Source organism: Oncorhynchus masou, chromosome 17 (genome assembly GCF_036934945.1).
Source record: "Oncorhynchus masou masou isolate Uvic2021 chromosome 17, UVic_Omas_1.1, whole genome shotgun sequence".
NCBI lineage: Eukaryota > Metazoa > Chordata > Actinopteri > Salmoniformes > Salmonidae > Oncorhynchus > Oncorhynchus masou.
In genome coordinates this window covers 15,185,211-15,204,305 of record NC_088228.1, presented here as the reverse complement: position 1 = coordinate 15,204,305, position 19,095 = coordinate 15,185,211, and the positions used below count along the sequence as shown (strand labels likewise).

At 42.6% G+C, this 19,095-nt stretch overlaps 1 pseudogene; it reads right to left on the bottom strand.

Annotated features, from left to right (window-relative positions):
- Window positions 1–18,691, bottom strand: part of LOC135558233 (dihydropyrimidine dehydrogenase [NADP(+)]-like) — a 39,256-nt pseudogene extending 20,565 nt beyond the window's left edge.
- Between the last annotated feature and the right edge of the window lie 404 nt (window positions 18,692–19,095).

Here is a 19,095-nt window from a genome sequence, read left to right as displayed (position 1 = left end):
TAATCATCCACATGTATTGATTACATCTTTACTAATGCTGCAGATATCTGCTCAAAAACAGTATCCAAATACATTGGATGTAGTGATCATAATGTAATAGCCATATCTAGGAAAACCAAAGTTCCTAAGGCTATGCCTAATATAATGTATAAGACGTCATACATTAAGTTTCATAGTGATTCCTTTGTTTAAGATGTAAATAATATTTTCTGGTCTGTGGTGTTTAATGTGGAGCAACCAGACACTGCAAGCAATAAGACAATGAATATAAAAACTCTTAAATCCCCATGGATTGATGAGGAATTAAAAAATGTTATGGTTGAGAGGGATGAGGCAAATTGAATTGCAAATAAGTCTGGCTACTTGGCCGATTGGCAAACATACTGTAAATTGAGAAATCATGTAACTAAATTGAACAAAAAGAAGAAGAAACTGTACTAATATGAAATGATATGAAGAATGATAGTTAAACCAAATCAAATCAAATGTATTTATATGGCCTTCGTACATCAGCTGATATCTCAAAGTGCTGTACAGAAACCCAGCCTAAAACCCCAAACAGCAAGCAATGCAGGTGTAGAAGCACGGTGGTTAGGAAAAACTCCCTAGAAAGGTCAAAACCTAGGAAGAAACCTAGAGAGGAACCAGGCTATGTGGGGTGGCCAGTCCTCTTCTGGCTGTGCCGGGTAGAGATTATAACAGAACATGGCCAAGATGTTCAAATGTTCATAAATGACCAGCATGGTTGAATAATAATAAGGCAGAACAGTTGAAACTGGAGCAGCAGCACGGCCAGGTGGACTGGGGACAGCAAGGAGTCATCATGTCAGGTAGTCCTGGGGCATGGTCCAGGTTCAGGCTCAGGTCCTCCGAGAGAGAGAAAGAGAGAGAGAAGGAGAGAATTAGAGAACGCACACTTAGATTCACACAGGACACCGAATTGGACAGGAGAAGTACTCCAGATATAACAAACTGACCCCAGCCCCCCGACACATAAACTACTGCAGCATAAATACTGGAGGCTGAGACAGGAGGGGTCAGGAGACACTGTGGCCCCATCCGAGGACACCCCCGGACAGGGCCAAACAGGAAGGATATAACCCCGCCCACTTTGCCAAAGCACAGCCCCCACACCACTAGAGGGATATCTTCAACCACCAACTTACCATCCTGAGACAAAGCTGAGTATAGCCCACAAAGATCTCTGCCATGGCACAACCCAAGGGGGGGCGCCAACCCAGACAGGATGACCACATCAGTGAATCAACCCACTCAGGTGACGCACCCCTTCCAGGGACGGCATGAGAGAGCCCCAGTAAGCCAGTGACTCAGCCCCTGTAATAGGGCTAGAGGCAGAGAATCCCAGTGGAAAGAGGGGAACCGGCCAGGCAGAGACAGCAAGGGCGGTTCGTTGCTCCAGAGCTCCAGAGCCTTTCCGTTCACCTTCCCACTCCTGGGCCAGACTACACTAAACGCTTTGGACCAGCCTTTACTGATTCCAATAGCCGACCAATCAGCCTGTTACTAACCCTTAGTAAACCTTTGAGAAAAATTGCGTTGACTAAATAGAAGGCTATTTCACAGTAAACAAATGAACAGCAGATTTTAAGCATGCTTATAGAGAAGGGAATTCAACATACAGTGTATATGGCACAAATGACTGGCTAAGAAAAGATAACGAAACGTTTGTGGCAGCTGTTTTGTTAGACTTCAGTGCAGCTTTTGACATTATCGTCATAATCTGCTGCTGGAAGAAACCTGTGTGTGATGGCTTTCATCCCCTACTAACATTAATCATATGCATGTCACGCTCTCTTGGCTCAAGGTAGAGTAGCGATTCACTTCATCACTACTTGTATTTGTGAGAAGTACTGACATGTTGAATGCACCTAGCTGTCTGTTTCAACTATTAGCACACAGGTCAGACACCCATGCATACCTCACAAGACATGCCATCAGAGGTCTCTTCACAGTCCCCAAGTCCAGAACACTATGGGACTGTGGGAGGCGCACAGTACTACATAAAGCCATAACTGTATGGAACTCTATTCCACATGAAGTAACTCCTGAAATTGATAAAATCTGATTTTAAAAAACTGATAAAAATAAATATTTGACTCTTGTTCATGTAGTGTATATATACTGAACAATAATATAAAGGCAACATGAGATGGCAAAGGGGGTAATGTGGGCCTTGTTCAATAATTAGGTTGAGGTTCAGCTGTGTAAATCCTTTTGGCATAGCTTCAATGCCTCAGTAAGCCTAGACAGAAATGTACAGGTATGTGTCCAAATGATATATATACTCCCACACACATAAACAGGTACACACACACACACAAACAAACATACCCCCCCCCCCCCACACACACACACAGACGCACAAACACCCCATATTATCAAGGGATGGAGAGAGATTATGGCATGCTTAAGGGATGTCGTTGTAGCTGTCAGAGCTGTCAGTGCAGTAGACTGGAAGTCCTTAGAGGAACACTGGAGAATGTCTACCAGCTGCACACAACGCCCACTGAGTCTGGCCCTGTCATAGGAGACACACACACACACCGTCTATTCTAATACTAGGACCAACCCCACACCTGCAACCCACAAGGGAGATCTGGGGTAGCAGGTGGGGGAATCTGGTGTGTGTGTGTGTGTGTGTGTGTGTGTGTGTGTGTGTGTGTGTGTGTGTGTGTGTGTGTGTGTGTGTGTGTGTGTGTGTGTGTGTGTGTGTGTGTGTGTGTGTGTGTGTGTGTGTGTGTGTGTGTGTGTGTGTGTGTGTGTGTGTGTGTGTGCGTGCGTATGTTAGCCTACAGCTGTGCCTTAAGGCTGTTTTAAAGGCTGTTATCCTTTACTGTTCAGCTTTAGATATACTGTAGGTTGTATTAGGGTCATCACAAACCATACTGCCAGTTTTTACGCCACATATTGAGACAATATAAGAATACTGATTGAAAAACAGATGTATATTACTACATTTATGTTCCTTGAAAGCCATTGACATTGACTTACAGCTCTCTCTCTCTCTCTCTGACACGATCTTGAGTACGATCTTTCCACAAAACTATCATTCGACAATAAACAAATAGCACACAACATTACAGACTAGTACGTGGACATGAATGTCTTTAAATTGCTTCAACAGACTAAAGCCTCTGGGGATCCGCTCACTCCTTCAAATGGGACAGGGGCCCTGTTATAAAAGCCATCGTCGGGCATCGTTGTAATGAGAGCTCTGGGGAGCGTGTCACAAATGTCTGGAGGGACGAGACGAGACCTTCGAGACCGTCCACTCCACATCCAGGCACTGTCATCTTAATTATACAAGCTGCCTTAGGACGTGACCAATTAAGATTGGCTTCAGTATTAAAGTACCCCTCCTCTCTCTCTCCTCTCTCCTCTCTACGTCCTGCTGTCTCTAGCTACTTGTGCTGGTAAGTTATGCAGTGGAAAGGGACACTTTCTTATCTTCTTCTCATAATGAATCTATGTTTCTTTGTCCTGGTGTGATGCCAACGAGAGGAAGGAGTGGAGGGGAGCAGAGGGGAGAAGAGAGGTACGGGACTTCAATCGGTAGCCTAATGGAGTCTTTGAGGAAGACGATGTGTTGCTCTTCCTAATTAGCAACAACGTAATGTCTCGGGGACTAATGATCGCATTTTTACTTCAATTGCCAGGGTTTCAGTGTCTCTGTGTTGAAAGCCTTTTTGTCTGGTCACAGGGTCCTTAGCGGCTTCAAATACTCAACGTTGATTTTTATAAAGGGGAAAAAAGAGATGACAGAAAAATGAGCCAAATGGCGAGCCCTCTACAGACAATACACTACACACCACATAACATTGTCTTGTACTGTATATATACAATACATGTGAAGAGTTTAATTCCAAAATGCTATATATCAATTTTCAGACATTATTTTTTACGTCTAATCGTGGCACAGGGTTGTTAAATGACAGACATGTATTTGTTTGAAACCTATCACTAGATTGTTTGTCTCACTGAAATGAAACAATAACATTTTGTTACAAAATAAGATAAATCTTCCTCACTCTCAGAGAAAAAAGTAGCTAGCACTGCAAGGTTTTTACACAGTCAAATGTGACGAAAAGAACTGTAGAAACTATACATTTGTGACATCAATATTAAATGTTTTATTTATCCGTTATTTTACCAGGTAAGTTGACTGAGAACACGTTCTCATTTGCAGCAACAACCTGGGGAATAGTTACAGGGGAGAGGAGGGGGTTGAATGAGCCAATTGTAAATAATATATATATATTGTAAATAATATATATATATATATATAATAAATGTATCAGTAGTGTAATATGAGATTTGGGCTCTAGTCAAAAGGTGTGCACTGTATAGGGAATAGGGTGCCATTTGGGACAAGATCCTAACTCTAACCAAAACACTAACACAAAACATCTGTTGAATTTATATGTTAAATATGCGAACATTCCATTCCATCCAAACAATGGATTGTTAGTAATACCCATCTGACATCTATGAATAAAAAACCTGAGGACAGTAATATTGTACACATACATAAAGGTAGCCATAAGCACTCATGTGAAATGTGAAAATTGGTGGATATACGCTCTTACAAAAAAGTTTCCAGTAGGGTTCTTTAGCTGTCACCATAGGAGAACCCCTTTTGGTTCAAGTTAGACCCCTTTTTGGTTCCAGTTAGAACCCGTTTTGGTTTCCATGTAGAACTCTCTGTGGAAAGAGTTCTACCTGGAACCAAATAAGTCCTACCTGGAATCAAAATTGTTTCTTCAGTTATCCTATGGGAACAGCTGAAGAACCCTTTTTGATTCAAGATAGCACCTTTTTTCTAAGAGTGTAGCGTTTTGGAAATAAACTCAGCATGTACACTATTTTATCCTGTTTCTAACTAGTTTACATAGAGTTCTTCATTAAACAACCCATATCCAACCCACCTCACCCTAAGCCGTGTCTGTATGCTGTGTTGGTAATTGCACAAACCTGTTGCTGAGAACTAATGGTGCCCAGGCCTTAACAAGGGATCCACTTCCTGGATCCTGGATGACTCAACATAAGTAATGAGAACATGGTGTCAGCAAGCCGCAGGAGTCCGTGGCCCCTGACAACACTCCCCACCAGCCCCACAACCCCCGTCCCTCACCCTCAACTCCTCAATCTCCCTACCCTAGGATGAACACACACGCACCCACACACCACTCAATCACCCTAGTCCCTACCCTAGGAAGATCACCTCCCCCCACTCCCTATGACTCTCCATCCCTTCCTTAGCCACGGAGAGGTGAAGGCACGCCAGCTGGACTTTGATGTCAGACATTATTAGCTGCCAGGGAACCTGCATTTTTCATAAGCATTGCAGGTCCCTCACAGTGGGGAAGATCCTAGCCCGCTCACACAGATACTATGACATTTAGCTAGGTTAACACAGTATAGACCTCGGTACAGACCATGGAGTGTACTGCCACCAGTGTGTCTGTCTCTCTTGTCTCTCTCTATCCCCCCCCCCCCCCTCGTCCCCTACTGTGAAAGGAAAACAAATGTTAGTCACATTAACACCACACACAAGTTAGATGTCACAACGCCATGCCTTACGTTTTACCTTACAGCCCAACTGACCTTACCACTACTCTGGTTGTGTTGACTCAGCAAACAGAGAGAAGCATCGTCCAAAAGAATAAAGTTCCCTTTCTGTTACAAAACAGTTCCGATGGGTATTGATTAAAAGCACTGTGTGAAAAGAATGGAAAGATGTTCGGGCCTTTATGTGTAAAAGAATATACACATAAATATCCCTATGTGATGCATCGAATACGTTTTTAATATTACGCGTCAAATAACAAAATGCTATTATAGAATGTTGTGTGTGCGGAATTTACATGCACAAGCCGGTGCCACCACTACAGTCAGTCTGCAAACGAGCACGCACTATGGCCGCAATGTGTTTACTATGTGTTTACAATACTGCAATGGTAATATATATATATATATATTATTTATTAATTTAACCTTTATTTACCTAGGCAAGTCAGTTAAGAACAAGTTCTTATTTACAAATATGGCCTACCAAAAGCCAAAAGGCCTACTACAGGGGGGTTTAAAAATATAAAATAAAATAAAAAATATTGGACAAAACACACATCACGACAAGAAAGACACAATAACATTACAAAAAGCGAGACCTAAGACAACAACATAGTATGGCAGCAACACATGACAACACAGCATGGTAGAAACACAACATAACAACAACATGGTAGCCACACAACATGGCAGCAGCACAACATGGTAGCAGCACAAAACATGCTACAAACATTATTGGGCAAAGACAACAGCACACAGGCCAAGAAGGTAGAGACAACAATACATCACGCAAAGCAGCCACAACTCTCAGTAAGAGTGTCATTGATTGAGTCCTTGAATGAAGAGATGGAGATAAAACTGTCCAGTTTGAATGTTTTTTGCAGCTTATTCCAGTCGCTAGCTGCAGCGAACTGAAAAGACGAGCGACACAGGGAAGTGTGTGCTTTGGGGACCTTTAACAGAACGTGACTGGCAGAACAGGTGTTGTATGTGGAGGATGAGGGCTGCAGTAGATATCTCAGATAGGTGGGAGTGAGACCTAAGAGGGTTTTATAAATAAGCATCAACCAGTGGGTCTTGCAAACGTGTATACAGAGATGACCAATTTACAGAGGAGTAAAGAGTACTAGAGATGTGTCCTATAAGGAGCATTGGTGGCAAATCTGATGGCCGAATGGTAAAGACCATCTAGTGACTCGAGAGCACCTTTACCTGCAGATCTATAAATTACGTCTCCGTAATCTGCTAAATGGGATATTATTATTTATTATTATTATCTATAAACGTAATCTAGGTAAGATGTTTATCTGAATCAGGGTTAGTTTGGCAGCTGGGGTAAAAGAACAATTACGATTGATGAAACCAAGTCTAGATTTCACCTTAGCCTGCAGCTTTGATATGTGCAGAGAGAAGGACAGTGTATCGTCTAGCCATACTCCCAACTACTTGTATGAGGTGACTACCTCAAGCTCTAAACTCTCAGAGGTAGTAATCACACTGGTGGGGAGAGGGGCATTCTTCTTCCCAAACCATATGACCTTTGTTTTGGAGGTGTTCAGAACACGGTTAAGGGCAGAGAAAGCCCTTAACACAAAATAAGCTAGTATTTGTTCGACCGAATGCGTGAGCATTTGACATGAGATCAGGGTCAAACGAGCCAAATTTTTTTTTAAATACTCAGTTGTCCAACACATAGATAACAAACTAAACAAGCTAGCCATCTACCTAGCCCTGCTAGCCCAAGCTAACGTTATGACAACAGTGTTCTCCACAAGTAGATAGATTAGCCAGTCAAATACAAAAAGTAGCAGGCCAGGCATCCCAAAATAACTATATTTTTAGTGGCCTCTAGTACATTCTAATACATGGCTCATCAACTACACAGAACAACAATATAAACACAACATGTAAAGTGTCGGCCCCATGTTTCATGAGCTGAAATAAAATTTCCCAGAAATGTTCCTTATGCACACAAATATTATTTCTCTCAAATTTTGTGCACCAATTTGTTTACATCCCTGTGAGTGACAATTTCTCCTTTGCCAAGATAATCCATCCACTTGACAGGTGTTGCATATCAAGAAGCTGACTAAACGGCATGATCATTGTGCTGGGGACAATAAAAGGCCACTCTAAAATGTGCAGTTTTGCCCCACTCAACACAATGCCACAGCTGTCTCAAGTTTTGAGGGAGCGTGCAATTGGCATGCTGACTGCAAGAATATCCACCATAGCTGTGGCCAGAGAATTGAATGTTCATTTCTCTACCATAAGTCACGTCCAATGTTGTTTCAGATCATTTGTCAGTGCGTCCAACCGGCCTCGTAACCGCAGACCAGATGTAACCACAAAAGCCCAGGATGACAGCGTGTTTCAGTTCCCGCCAATATCCAACAACTTCGCACAGCCATTGAGGAGGAGTGGGGAAACATTCCACAGGCCACAATCAACAGCCTGATTAACTCTATGAGAAGGAGATGTGTCGCGCTGCATGAGGCAAATGGTGGTTACACCAGATGCTGAATGGTTATATGATCCACGCCCCTACCTTTTTTTGTTACAGTATCTGTGACCAACAGATTCATATCTGTATTCCCAGTCATGTGAAATCCATAGATTAGGTCCTAATTAATTCATTTCAATTGACTGATTTCCTTATGTGTACTGTAACTCAGGGCTATTTTTGTGCATGGTCGTGGGTCCGGAACATAATGACAAATAATTTGGAGACTGCAAATTGACACACTGCTCGCTTAACCCGGAAGCCAGCCGCACAAATCTGGCGGAGAAAAAATTGTCCATCTGGCTACCGAAGTCAGCTTGCAGGCACCTGTCCTGCCACAAGGATTCGCTTGAGTGCGATGGGACAAGGAAATCCCGTCCGGCACAACCCTCTCCTAACCCGGATGACCCTGGGCCAATTGTGCACCGCCTCATGGGTCTCCCGGTCACAGCCGGTTGTAACACAGCCTTGGGTGCTTACATTTTCCTCTCTATTATGGTGGGAATACTTGGCAAAATATTTCCAAAAATAAAATCACTTCCTGGTGGTTTTGCAGTGTTTTATGTCCAACAATGAATATGTAAATATGTAGTACCATGTAGTACCAGTCAAACGTTTGGATACACCTACTCATTCAAGGAATTTTCTTATTTTTTTCTACATTGTAGAAAAGAAGTGAAGACATCAAAACTGTAAAATAACACATGCAATCATGTAGTAACCAAAACTGTGTTAAACAAATCAAAATATATGTTAAATTTGAGATTCTTCAAAGTAGCCAAAGATCCTTCATTAACTTGTCTCCTCACCTTCATCTACAACGATTGAAATGGATTTAACAAGTTGCATCAATAAGGGATCATAGCTTTCACCTGGATTCACCTGGTCAGTCTGTCACGGAATGAGCAGGTGTTCTTAATGTTTTGTATACTCAGTGTATAACCCCGTTTCATGATGTATGAATGACAAAGGGATATTCAGTCAGTTCGACACCTTTTATAAACTAGTCAACACTTGCTGTTCAGTTGTCAATCAACGCACAGTAAATATCTTAGGCCTACTTGGCGCCACGACTCTGCGTAGCTGCCTATGTGATAAACGATTGTGTCAGAAAACAAAAACTAGGCTATTGGATTTAGACTCATCGTTAGTACTTACATACATAGGACGTGCAAATTCATGAGCATCATGCTCTTTCTCCCTCTGCCGTGTAAGAAATTAGACTGCAACCAGAGATCCTTATATAGTGACAATATGTTTATGTCTCCACCCAAACAATGGGAGTCATTGTCCCAAAGGTGGGAAGGCAGTTTAGGTACAACATAAACCCATAGAAACGCATTAGGCTTATTTTGGACAGATTTTTGGCGAGAGTGAAACCTCTCACTTTGCCTCCTCCTCTCTGCTGCATTTCCCTGTCATCGCTCGCTTTGTAAAAGATCACTAGAAGATGCATATCGTTCAATCTAGCGGGAGAGGGCTCAACGAACTAGCGAATTGAAACTTTAAACAGAAAAGTAGCCTAGTTAATATGAAGTGGAAAATGTAGCTGCCTGAAAATGAGTGTGTAACCGGCTGATTAGCCAACAACTGAAGCTAAACGAAAACACTGTGAACAACTAGCTAGCTTCATCTGGCTAGTGTGGCTTGACTGGACCGGGTCAGACTATCATCAACCAAATACAAAAACAGTTTTATAAATTAGGGGTATTTTAGATGATGACACCTCGTTACATAATTAGCTAGCTAACTATAGCTACTGAAACAGATTATATCAGTTTGCCATCGTTTGGGGGAGAACATTGTTTGCATCCATCAGCTAGCTCGCTTTATTTCTGACCAGCACTGTCCCAAAGCTTGGGGAAGTGTGTTTCTGACCAACACTGTCCCAAAGCTTGGGGAAGTGTGTTTCTGACCAACACTGTCCCAGAGCTTGGGGAAGTGTGTTTCTGACCAACACTGTCCCAGAGTTTGGGGAAGTGTGTGTCTGATCAACACTGTCCCAGAGCTTGGGGAAGTGTGTTTCTGACCAACACTGTCCCAGAGCTTGGGGAAGTGTGTTTCTGACCAACACTGTCCCAGAGCTTGGGGAAGTGTGTGTCTGATCAACACTGTCCCAGAGCTTGGGGAAGTGTGTGTCTGACCAACACTGTCCCAGAGCTTGGGGAAGTGTGTTTCTGACCAGCACTGTCCCAGAGATTGCAGCGGCAAGTGCGCAAGGCAAAACATTAACAGCATCACAGCATAGGTATCGATGAATCGTTGTGACATATGAAATAGGAGTGATAGTGTAATCAATGTGTAATGACTACGTGCAAAATTGTTGAAACATGTTAAATTATCATGTGCAATCATATGCAGGTCCTGATTGGTCAACAAGCTTATTTGACGCGTCAAATAGTGTTATTTGACATTTATCTTTTTTGACACACAAAGACCCAAATTATGTTCCATAGAAAAGTACTACTGCTATCTTGTTTCTAAACTATGAACCTTGGAAAGTATTATTGGCTGCTCCAACTGTATTCACAAGTATAAAAACCTCACCATATGCAGTACTGTATGCTACTGAAAATTGCTTGTAATGAGTTGGTACGAACAGTCTATTTATATGTATTGGTAATGTAATTAAATGTACTTCTACTTACGACAGACTTTGAGATGTGTTCATGTCATTTGTCCCCGTGGAATGAAATCAGTCCGCGATGTACCTAGCCATGTGTTAAAAAAGCAACCGTCTTCACACGAGAGAACAGATTGGCAATCTTGTCACAGTGTCAAAGGTCTCCCTCCTGTGATTTCCAATGACTGCTAAATAAATCTCAAGCTCTAATTGCAAACACCCTTATGATTCACTGCTTAAAGTACTCCGATACTGCCTGGGGACTCCACATAAGCATTATTTTCAACAAATTAAACATTTACATTTTTTCCAGCGTGAAGCCAATCTTGGCGTTCCCCTACAGACAAATGAATCCCTCCGAGAGGGAGAGGCTGAATGGTGACTATAAAACTAATTTGTTCCCCCAATAATTAGGAATGACTAAGAACACCTCCCCCCAAACCCCTCCATCACCACTCCTGTTATTGCGATGGTGACGTTTCCATGGCGACCATTCCCCTCTTCTCATTTCCACCTCCTCCTTTCACCTGAACGCCTCACAGAGTGCCCCGTGTTCGCCTTAGAGTCATGTGCTTGATATCGTCAAAGTTGTTCTCCAACTTCACACAGCTCTGGAGAAAGAGAGGGGTGAGTGCGAGAGAGAGAGAGAGAGAGCAAGAGAGAGAGAAAGAGAGGGAGAGAGAGAGAGAGAGAAAGAGAGAGAGGAAAAGAGAGAGAGATAGAGAGATATATCAGATACTGTAGATGACGAGTCCATTCCAAGAAACAGAAGCAGAAGAAATACTATAAAATCTGAACGCATTGCGTACTTATTCATTATAAAGTACCGTAGCAATGGAATGCGGTTTTATATATGACCTTTTAGGATGAGTACATCACTGAGTAATGCACTATAGCCAAAGATACAGGCCTCTTATAAATTCCTGTTTCAAATAAGGATGATTAATTTGAGCTATTTAACACAGTAACGAGACACGGGTTACATTATCTGAAGGGAATCTATAGGGATCCGTTTTATAACGTCGACAAAGTTCACCATAAGCTGTTTCCTTTATTTAATAACCTAACACAGTTCAGGCCTATACACTCTTCACTGACTTAATCCTCTTAATGATGCGCAATGGGAGAGTAAATACAGCCAGCACAGTAGGCGCATTTTAGATTAAAGAGAAGGGAAGTATTTGGGAAGGGAGTGGAGAGTGAAGGGGAGTTGGATAGGGAGTGTGGTGGGAGACTTTATAAAGCTAATGCATATATCATTTTATTTCACTTGCCTCCACCATCAAACACACCTTGGGGCACTCTGATCATTGATATGTACTTTTAAATGCCGATATAAAAAAAATCCCTACCTCACATTTGGTATGTAATAAATTGAGCTTCAAATCTAAACCTGCCTCACCTAAAGCCCATTCTTGTGGGAAGCTGCTATAGACCACCAAGTGCTAACAATTAGTATCTGGATAATGTGTGATTTGCTTGATAATGTGCATTCAGGAAGTACTTTTTCCACATTTTATTATGTTACAGTCTTTTTCTAAAATGTATTAAAAAATTGTTTCCCCCTCATCAATCAACACACAATACCCCATAATGAGATATTAAAAACAGGTTTGTAGACATTTTTGCAAATGTATTACAAAAACAACTGTCACGCCCTGACCGTAGATTGTTTTGTATGTTTCTATTTTTAGTTTGGTCAGGGTGTGATGTGGGTGGGTATTCTATGTTGTATGTCTTGGTGTTGTGTTTCTATGTTTAGGCCTGGTATGGTTCCCAATCAGAGGCAGCTGGTTATCGTTGTCTCTGATTGAGAACCATACTTAGGCAGCCTGTTTCCCCACTCTGGGTGTGGGTAGTTGTTTTCTGTCTTTGTGTGTCTGCACAAGACAGAACTGTTTCATTTTTGTTTCACTCTCTTTGTTATTTTGTTTAGTGTTTCTGTTCCAATAAATAACATGAACACTTACCACGCTGCACATTGGTCCGATCCTTCATACTCCTCATCAGAAGAGGAAGAAAAACACTAAAACGACAAAAAATATCACATTTACATACAGTGAGGGAAAAAAGTATTTGATCCCCTGCATATTTTGTATGTTTGCACACTGACAAAGAAATTATCAGTCTATACTTTTAATGGTAGGTTTATTTGAACAGTGAGAGACAGAATAACAACAAAAAAATCCAGAAAAACGCATGTCAAAAATGTTATTAATTGATTTGCATTTTAATGAGGGAAATAAGTATTTGAACCCTCTGCAAAACATGATTTAGTACTTGGTGGCAAAATCCTTGGTTGGCAATAACAGAGGTCAGGCGTTTTTTTGTAGTTGTCACCAGGTTTGCACACGTCTCAGGAGGGATTTTGTCCCACTCCTCTTTGCAGATCTTCTCCAAGTCATTAAGGTTTCGAGGCTGATGTGGGGCAACTCGAACCTTCAGCTCCCTCCACAGAGTTTCTATGGGATTAAGGTCTGGAGACTGGCTAGGCCACTCCAGGACCTTAATGTGCTTCTTCTTGAGCCACTCCTTTGTTGCCTTGGCCGTGTGTTTTGGGTCATTGTCATGCTGGGATACCCATCCACGACCTATTTTCAATGCCCTGGCTGAGGGAAGGAGGTTCTCACCCAAGATTTGACGGTACATGGCCCCGTCCATTGTCCCTTTGATGCAGTGAAGTTGTCCTGTCCCCTTAGCAGAAACACACCCCCAAAGTATAATGTTTCCACCTCCATGTTTGACGGTGGGGATGGTGTTCTTGGGGTCATAGGCAGCATTCCTCCTCCACCAAACACGGCGAGTTGAGTTGATGCCAAAGAGCTCAATTTTGGTCTCATCTGACCACAACACTTTCACCCAGTTGTCCTATGAATCATTCAGATGTTCATTGGCAAACTTCAGACGGGCATGTATTTGTGCAGGATTTCAATCCTTCACGGCATAATGTGTTACCAATTGTTTTTTTGGTGACTATGGTCCCAGCTGCCTTGAGATCATTGACAAGATCCTCCTGTGTAGTTCTGGGCTGATTCCTCACCGTTCTCATGATCATTGCACCTCCACAAGGTGAGATCTTGCATGGAGCCCCAGGCCGAGGGAGATTGACAGTTATTTTGTGTTTCTTCCATTTGCGAATAATTGCACCAACTGTTGTCACCTTCTCACCAAGCTGCTTGGCGATGGTCTTGTAGGCCATTCCAGCCTTGTGTAGGTCTACAATCTTGTCCCTGACATCCTTGGAGAGCTCTTTGGTCTTGGCCATGGTGGAGAGTTTGTAATCTGATTGATTGATTGCTTCTGTGGACAGGTGTCTTTTATACAGGTAACAAACTGAGATTAGGAGTATTCCCTTTAAGAGTGTGCTCCTAATCTCAGCTCGTTACCTGTATAAAAGACACCTGGGAGCCAGAAATCTTTCTGATTGAGAGGGGGTCAAATACTTATTTCCCTCATTAAAATGCAAATCAATTTATAACATTTTTTACATATTTTTCTGGATTTTTTTTTGTTATTCTGTCTCTCACTGTTCAAATAAACCTACCATTAAAATTATAGACTGATCATTGCTTGGTCAGTGGGCAAACGTACAAAATCAGCAGGGGATCAAATACTTTTTTCCCTCACTGTAAGTATTCAGACCATTTACTCTGAATACGTATGCTGCCAAAGGTGTTGAAGCACCTCAAGTCTTTTTGCATATGAGGCTCCAAGTGAGGGCACACCTGTATTTGGGGAGTTTCTCCAATTGTTCTCTGTAGATCCTCTCAAGCTCTGTCAGGTTGGATGGGGACCGTCGCTGCACAGTTATTTTCAGGTCTCTCCAGAAATGTTTGATCGGGTTCTCGGCTCTGGCTGGGCCACTCAAGGACATTCAGAGACTTGTTCCAAAGCCACTCCTGCAATGTCTTGGCTGTGTGCTTAGGGTCTTGTCTTATTGGAAGGTGAACCTTCGCCCCAGTCTCAGGTCCTGAGCACTCTGGAGCAGGTTTTCATCAAAGATCTCTCTGTACTTTGCTCCGTTCATCTTTCCCTCGACTAGTCTCCCAGTCCCTGCCACTGAAAAACATCCCCACAGCATGATGCTGCCACCACCATGCTTCACCGTAGGGATGGTGCCAGGTTTCCTCCAGACAGGACACCTGGCATTCAGGCCAAAGAGTTCAATCTCGGTTTCATCAGACCAGATAATCTTGTTACTCATGGTCGGAGTGTACTTTACATGCCTTTTGGCAAACTCCAAGCGCGCTATCATGTGCCTTTTACATAGGGGTTTCTTCCGTCTGGCCACTCTACCATAAAGGCCTGATTGGTGGAGTACTGCAGAGATGGTTGTCCTTCTGGAAAAAGGAAGAAGAAGAACACTGGAGGTCTGTCAGAGTGGTCATGGAAAAAGTACCCAATTGTCATACTTGAGTAAAAGATTGAAAATGACTCAAGTAAAAGTGAAATTCACCCAGCACACTTCAACACTCAGACATAATTTACAAACTAAGCATTTATGTTTAGTGAGTCTGCCAAATCGGAGGCATTAGGGATGACCAGGAATGTTCTCTTGATAAGTGTGTGAATTAGACAATTTTCATGTCCTGCTAAGCATTCAAAATGTAACTAGTACTTTTGGGTGTCAAGGAAAATGTAAGGAGTAAAAGGTACATTATTTTCATTAGGAATGTAGTGAAGTAAAAGTAAAAGTTGTCAACAATATAAGTAGTAAAGTAAAGTACAGATACTCCAAAAAACTACCTAAGTAGTACTTTAAAGTATTTTTAATTAAGTACTTTCCACCACTGCCATCGGGTTCCTGGTCACCTCCCTGACCAATGGCTTTCTCCACCGATTGCTTAGTTTGGCCAGCGGCCAAATTAATACAAAATGAAAAGCTGATATGTCTTGAGTCCATAAGTATTCAACCCCTTTGATATGGCAAGCCTAAATACATTCAGGAGTAAAAAGTATTTTAGCAAGTCTCATAATAAGTTGCATGTGCTCAATCTGTGTGCAATAATAGTGTGGGACATGATTTTTGATTAACTACATCATCTTTGCACTCCACACATACAATTATCTGTAAGGTCCCTCAGTCTATCAGTGAATTTCAAACACAGATTTAACCACAAAGACCTGGGAGGTTTTTCAATGCCTCGCAAAGAGGGGCACCTATTGGAAGATGGGTAATAAAAAACAGACACTGAATATCCTTTTGAGCCTGGTGAAGTTATCAATTACAATTTGGATGGTGTATCAATACACCCAGTCACTACAAAGATACAGGTGTCCTTCCTAACTCAGTTGCCGGAGAGAAAGGAAACCCCTCAGGGATTTCACCATGAGGCCAATGGTGACTTAAAAACAGTTACAGCGTTTAATGGCTGTGATAGGAGAAAACTGAGGATGGCTACATAACATTGTAGTTACTCCACAATACTAACCTAATTGAGAGTTAAAAGAAGGAAGCCTGTACAGAAAAAAAATATTCTAAAACATGCATCCTGTTTACAACAAGGCACTAAAGTAATACTGCAAAATAAATTTGGCAGTGTTAATATCATCAGTGATATGCACAGTGAGAAACATTAAGCTTTTGACCTTCTCCACTGCTGCCCCGTCAATGTGGGTGGGGGCGTGCTCTCACTGCTGTCTCCTGTAGTCCACGATCAGCTCCTTTGATTTGTTGACGTTAAGGGAGAGGTTATTTTCCTGGAACCACTCCACCAAGGCACTCACCTCCTCCCTGTAGGCTGTCTCGTCATTGGTGGTTATCAGGCCTACCCCTGTTGTGTCGTCTGAAAGCTTAATGATTGTGTTGGAGACATGTGTGGCCATGCAGTCATCGGTGAACAGGGAGTACAAAATGGGCTGAGCATGCACCCCTGTGGGGCTCCCGTGTTGAGGATCAGCGTGGCGGAGATGTTGCTGCCTACCTTCACCACTTGGGTTTGGCCCGTTAGGAAGTCCAGGATCCAGCTGAACAAGGAGGGGTTCAGACCCAGGACCTTGAGCTTAGTAATGAGCTTGGAGCTATGGTGTTGAAGATGGAGGTGATATGGTCCTTAACTAGCCTCTCAAAGCATGATGACAGAAGTGAGTGCTATGGAGTGATAGTCATTTAGTTCAGTTACCTTCGCTTTCTTGGGTACAAGAATGATGGTGGACACCTTGAAGCAAGTGGGGACAACAAACTGGGACAGTTAGAGATTGAATCTGTCCGTAAACACTCCAGCCAGCTGGTCTGCGCATGCACTGGGTACTCAGCTTGTGATGCTGTCTGGGCTGGCAGCCTTGCGAGGGTTACCATTAAAGGCTGCATTATCAGTACTTAAATTGTGCTGATTATATTAAAAGCAGGCATGTTTGTGCTTTCGGATGAACTAATAATAATGTGTATGGAAAAATCAACACAAAAACCCTCCATGTGTTCCCGTTCTGGCAGATTGCTGCTCTCGCTCCCTCATTCCCTTCCCTCAGGGTACTCAGATTAGTCTACATATTGTAATCAGCTGTATTTGTCTCCTTCTAACATGAATTGTTGAGTGGAAAGGATGTCTATCATCCAGCCTCCATCTCCCTAGGTACAATGAGGGGGCAGGGGTGATAATACTTATCCTGGGGGGTCCTGCTATTGCTAACTATCCTACTGCATGTGGAGATCTTCTTCCTCTTCCCATGTGCATTACACTTCCTCCCCCCATCAACCTTTCCCTCTGACCTCTTAGACAGCACAATGAGTACACTGCGAGTCAGCCTTATTAGACGAAGCCCTTACAAAACCAACACCTCAGTGACATTTCAGCCGGGGTTACGAAGAGGCACAAGCTTTCATTAAGAAACATTGCCAATGCCAATTTAGGGTGTTGAGAGGGAAGCAAGGTGGACAGTTGAAAAGTCCTTTATGATTTAGGACCTGCATCTAGAAAGTCTTCTGACATGTTAGCCAAGCTCATTTGCGCTATACAATGCAACATAATTACAATTCCAATTACAACCGCCCGCCACGGTCGCCACAGGGATAACCATTGACATTTTCACTCGAAATTACCAGTTGCATTTATATTCTGCAAAGGATTTGTCTAATCCAACATCTAGGGACTCTATTATTATTAATTAGACAAAATGCTTAGTGTTGGGAATTGCCGACATATTTAAGCAGCTTATTAATATGCAGTCTCTGGTAACAAGATTTTTTTGTATGGTAGAACACTCGCCACATGGTGCGGTGGGACGGGGGGGGGGGCATTAAAAATGTGCATTTGAATATGGTTAGAAGCCTCTGAAGCTGGATCTATGAGTCGATAACCAGAGGAAATGTGCAATATTAAACACATTTAGGGAAGCATCTGCTGGGCCTGGTCTTTCTGATTCATGTCCCATTGAAGCTGATACTGTTGATCGGCACTCCAAAAGGTTTCAATGAGGAAGGAAAAGGGAATTGTGACATTTTGAATGATTGTGATATTAACGTAACTACAGCATCAGATCAGGTTTTTTTTCTCACTAAGTGACCTCTCCAGGGAAAACGCAGGCCCCTAGTTATTTTTGCCTGGGTCTAGATTTTTCCTGGTGTTGTCATTGGGTCAGGAAAAAATTCTGGCCATAGAGATGAACATAATGATGAGTATAATGAAAACGGGGGAAGAGGGTACACATGACGGACTTCCATCACACCTCTTCTCTGGGTTTCTATTCCAGCGCTTCTTCTCGTTCTTCTTCACTGCCGTTGAGTAGATGGCAGCGTGGGTCTGCCCCCTCCCTCGGGTTCAGGGACAGGATACTATATGGCACTGTCACGCCTGCTCCCACTCTTCAGGCGCCAGGCTACCCTGCATTACGCACTCCTGCCACCATCATTTATGCACACCTGCCTTCCCTTGTCATGCGCTTTAACGATATTGGACTCACCTGGACTCACTCAATCACCAGTTCCCCAGCTCTGTCCCTCGCTGCTGCATTGTTTGTCATATGTCCATATTACCCATGCTCTGACCCTGTTCCTGTCTTGTTCTATGCCTGTTCCCCAATAAATGTCTGACTCCCCGTACCTGCTTCTCCTGTCCGGCATCAGCTCTTATAGGCACATTGAACATAGCTCATTAACGTAGTGCGGTCTTATTGAACTAATACACTATCACAGCTTATTGTGAACTAGACAATGTCGATGCAACACCACAGAGGTCTCAGTATTGAGTGGGTTTGAGAGTGGTACAGAGAAGCAAATAAGAGAGGGCATTGAGGCACATACAGTAGGAATTGTTTTATAAAGAATCATCAATGGTAGGACGGAATTCTGATGTGTTTTAATATAGCATATGTTTTTTTTAGGCTACATGTTTATGGAGAGAAAAATATATTTCTACACTCTGTACATAACCATAAAGTCAAT